General features: G+C 39.0%; 1 long non-coding RNA gene across 1 annotated transcript in view; it reads left to right on the top strand.

The window, feature by feature from the left end:
* Window positions 1–4,976, top strand: part of LOC116185807 — an 80,093-nt gene that overhangs the window by 62,217 nt on the left and 12,900 nt on the right. The gene's annotated exons all lie outside the window — the stretch shown is intronic.

Below are 4,976 nucleotides of genomic sequence, written 5' to 3'. Positions count from 1 at the left end.
AAAAAAAAAAAAAAAACAGTGGCACATTAGCGAGAGAATCGGCTGGCGAATGTTGCGTCATTGGTTATTTCCAAACTCTGAGATCGGTGAGTTTTACGATCGAAACTGTACGTTGTTTTCCAGGGAAAATGCTCGTCCTGTTTTACGATATTTGACTTGGCCATTAGCGCAAATAATTTCCAAGCATACGCCGGTAAATTATAATATTAAGTATTCTTTCCGATTATATTATATTACGTTTTTACCAAGCAAAAATAATTCCTCGCTTACCTACGAGTATCTCTAATATATGTACGTCTTTTTCTTTATTAATAATTTCTTGATAATTGCGTTCAATCAATGCTTGTTGAGATCTCATAATCATTTTTATTTATTTATCTAAACACTTGATATTTGATACTTGAAACTTGACAAAAAAAGTACTTAAAAAGTAATAATAAAAATTTAAAAATTTAAGAAAAAAATATTCAAAACAATTGTTATTAATCATTCCCTCTATCTTTTATTTCTTAACCACGTTTTCCTCTTTATCTTTGTCCCTCTTAAGATTCGAACGATTTTTCTCGCAATTTTTGTTCGTTATTTAACATTATTGTTTCGTTCCAAATTAAAGTCTCTTAGAAATTTCAAATTTCTAATGAAAAAAAGCCAATGAACGAAATAGAAGAAGGAACGATAAAAAGCCACCGATCGACAGATGCCTGAATTTTCTTCCTCGCAACTTTTTCCCTTGCATTTTAAAGTAGAAGCTTGAAATTTAAGATGGAGAAAGAGATAAAAGTTACTTACGAAACAGAGAAAAGGGAGGGAGGAGAAGTGTGAAAGAAGCCAAAATAGTTGGTCGATTGGGAAAAATCAGCGTCCCCGCGCGAACGTGTCCCAAATGTGAGCGGTCCACGGTGAATGGATCGATCTACGTGATTGGAATAAAGGGAAGTGGGAGGGGGATTGGAGCGCGACAGAGAGGGACAGAGAGGCGCTAACTAACGCCATAATCAAGTAAGCAGTTTAGTCGAGCGATCCGGTTACGTGAATTTAGCCTTCCGTATCGGCGAGGCGTCACTGATTGGTTTACAGATCTGCTGAGCCGAAGCTCAAAGGCGTCCTCCACCTCTCTAGTTAGTCTCCCCCGGAACGAGGATCCATCTTTTCCCTTCCATCCCCCTTTCTCGGGGGATGTTTCGTTAATTTTCCTCCGATTCCGCCTTGTCTGCCAGGGCTTCGCACCTTTGATTTCGCAAAGCCCCCCTCCTAGTCGACACCCTATAAATAAGTTACGCTTAATCGCCAAGATTCGTCCCGTCCTCGAGATCTTTTTCAATCTTTCGTAATCCTTTGTAATTCGATCCCATCCACGGAAAGGGAAGCGATCTTTGACGATCTGCAATGCGGCAAATTCGGACAAGAGACAAAAACTTGTGGAAAGCGTGCACCCGCGACGATTAATACGCGCCACGGGGGTGGGAGTGGGAAACGTGGGATAGGCGGTGACGAAGGGGGATGAATTTATCGGTGGCGGATGGTGGCGACGAGAGGAGACAGGGGAAGAAGGAGAAAAGGAAAGAGAGAAAAAAAGTTGCTGTTGGCACAACATTAGCGAGGAAATTCATAGGGGATGCGGGGAAGAGTTGCTTGCACGTGTCGTTTCGAAGCATCATTGTTCCTGGAAATCAAAGATACTGTTTCGAAGTATATATTGTAATTAATAAATAACATTTTCTTCCTTTGTTTCTGTTTTATTTAATACGTAACGATCGAGAGCCGCGATTATTTGAACGATACTTTTTTTTTCTTTTTTTATAAATGAACAATGTGTAATTTTCTGATAATAACAGATTTCGTTGTCTGCAACGTGCATCAATGACGCAAATAACAATTTCCATGGAGCAATCAATCTTCTTACGACTCAATCTTCTTCAATTCAATTCAAGAAATAAAAAATAACGGATTCAAGGGAAAAAATAAATCTAAAGAACCGGAAGCAATATTATTAAGGAAATAATAAATCTAAATAGCGATAACTAACGTATACGTAAAAAAAAAGATCTTTCGAAGAAGCGTTTCGAACCACGAACTCGAGGAAGATTTCGTCGATTTGTCAAATGGACCCTGAAACGCTCCCTTTTTCCATCGAAGGAAGAAAGTCAAGGAGAAGGGAGGGGGGGAGGGGGAAAGGGTCGCGTTTTTCACAGAGGAAGAAGGATGATGGTAATCGGAAGAATCGGGAGAGAGACGCGATTCTTTAATAATTTCGAACAGAGGAGGGGAGAAGCAGGTCGCGTCAGATTGTTGACAGACGTGAAAAATGTCACTCGTATGCAAAGCAAATTGTGCCAGCCAGTTCGCCACGTACCGTTTCATTATTTCGTTGCCCCGCCGCCCTCCCCCCGGAAAATTTAATTCTCCGCCTGCGGAGAAAACCATGCCTTTTCTCCTTCCGTTCCTCTTATTCCCCTCTCTCTCTCTCTCTCTCTCTCTCTCCCTCCCCCTTTCTCGCCCTGGTTAATATAATGGTCGCGCGAGCGAGGGGGACACCTGCGGTCGCCTCTTTAAAAATGATTAACCTGGTTAAAGGGAAGGAGACCCGCTCCAACGTCCTCGATGAAAAATGAATCCGGGCCGTCGTTTTAGAACGGCGAAAGGCGTCGTTAACTCTTCCTACCGGCCTCATATTTAATGATTTCGACCCGTGGCAAGAATTACCCTTCTTGGACAAAACTGTTGGGGTACATACGTAAGCAGTGTCGTTGCGTTGTCCTAAGTATGGTAAATTAGGATCCCTCTGTTCCCCGAGCCGAGATGATTTTATTACAATATATATATAATATACGTTTTACGCTTTTTATGATTTATCGATTATCCACGTGTATCTCTATTGAAAAATTTTTTCTTTGATATTAAAAAGAAAACATCCATTTTTTTTTCTAATATCAATCTTAAATTAAAATTATCATTACGTATTATTATTTATCTAAAAATAAAATAAAAATAAATTGTATTATTTGAACAAAATATCTGAAGTAGGAATTATTATATATCATATCAACGCGACTCATCATTTTGATAAATGATTCGTTACGTAAACGAATCATTATCGATCAATTCCGAGTAAAAATGATTTCCGTAGATACGGATTGATCATGTGCGCGGTCGAAATCCGGAATTTTTTCGGCGAATCAAATCGGAAAGTCGGTGGGCTCGATCCAAATTAGCATTCCGAGGAGGGAAGATTACCGGTTGGCAAAAATTCTTTGACAAAGAGGCGCGCTCCCGTGTCTCCTCTTCTCGAGGACTCTTCTCTGCTTCCTTATTATATTCGAGCGTGTATCGATCCCTCATTATACACGAGATGTACCCTTCGAAATGCGCTTCGATGCTCGTGCGTAGCGTAATCGTTTCGCCTCGATGTTAAATTGCCTCGTTAAGCTGTCGTCGGGAAACGTTTCAACCGGAAATTAATTGCGGTTTTATAGCGAGAGCTATAATCCATCGAGCTAATCAATTTCCAACGATATTCCGTTTTAAAATCGTTGCAAAAAAAAAAAAAATCATTCCAATACATGGTTTCTCTTATTTTCGATTCGTCCATCTTTCTTTAAAATCTCCTTACTTTTCGTCATACGTAAACGAAGAAGTTGTTTATTTATTTTCGTTATATTTGTGGGAAAATAATTCGAATATTTGAAAAAAGATAAAGCTAATAAATAGATAAATAAAATATGCACTACTACCATTATTATGGATTCAAGAGAATCCATTGTTTGTAAATAAATACAACGCACACAATTATAATTAATTCTTCTAAAAGAATTGAATTATTATTTTCGAGTTCTTTAATTAATCGAATTCAAAAAAAAAAAAAAAGAAAGGAGTGAAAATATTAGAAAGGATTTCCTTTAGTTAACGCATGAAACATCCGATCCACTCTTTTACCCCCTCGTTGCCCGGCGAGACTTAATGAAAACCGTGATTGAAGCCGGTGCACAAGGGGCCAATCGATCGGCAGGAATCACGAAGAGGGTGTTTGGCAGCCAATCATCGGCCTCCCTCGAAGGGACCGACACTTTTTTCCTATCTCCCTTCGATTCATGAGTTGACTTTGCGCGGAACTCGATTGTTCGACTTTTTTCCTTTCCGTATTAATCGATCTCTTATGCGCATCGTCAAACATTTTTTTTTATTCTTAGCTAATTCCTGTCGAAGTAAAGTAATAATCGTGACAAATATGATGCTATTAATACATCCGTTCAATTCCTTTTAATTCCTGATTAATCTAACTTCTAATTCATCTAATTTCTAATTAAATTTTATTATTATTCTTATTATTATTTTCTTTTTCTATATCAGACATATATAAAAGACTAATCCATGGTATTTATTATTAGGATTACGAGGAAGCGAGAGATAATTTTATATAATGAAACGTAAGCAATAAACATATAGATAAATCTCGAGTATGAATAATTTCAAAAGCGAAACTTAAACCCTTTTAAACTTTAATCCTTTTAATCTCGGAAGAAGAAAAGTCTTTGCGAAGCAAACTTGTCGCATTAAAGAATTCATTCGATTTTGACGAGGCGCAAGCGGTGGTGGCTGCATCACTTAACAGAGATTGATCAACAAGAGTTTATTTCGTCCCTCTGTCTTAAAGGGAGCCCTGGAAGAAAAATCCTGATGAAATCCTGTCGAAAAACAGGGGAGGAGGAGGAGGAGGGAGGGGAAACCCGACCCGAAAGTTGGAGGGCAAACATTTTTCCTTACTCCTTCGAGGGCTAATAACGTCTGCATATTTGATAGGATTCCATTCTCCATTGAAAGATCGTGTTCTTTACGGCCCCGCCCGCGAAGAGGGAAATCTAATTTCTTTCGCTAACACGATACAATTTTGATCCTCCGCGCCGCAATCTGAAAGCTTTCCTGTCCCCGAGGCGCGGCCAAATCCACCATGCGTTTTCATCTCGCTTCTCCTCTTCGAT

Source organism: Apis dorsata, unplaced genomic scaffold (assembly GCF_000469605.1).
Source record: "Apis dorsata unplaced genomic scaffold, Apis dorsata 1.3 scaffold_292, whole genome shotgun sequence".
Taxonomy (NCBI): Eukaryota; Metazoa; Arthropoda; class Insecta; order Hymenoptera; family Apidae; genus Apis; species Apis dorsata.
Note: the sequence above shows the minus strand (reverse complement) of the source record. Positions and strands in the feature narration are given on the sequence as shown.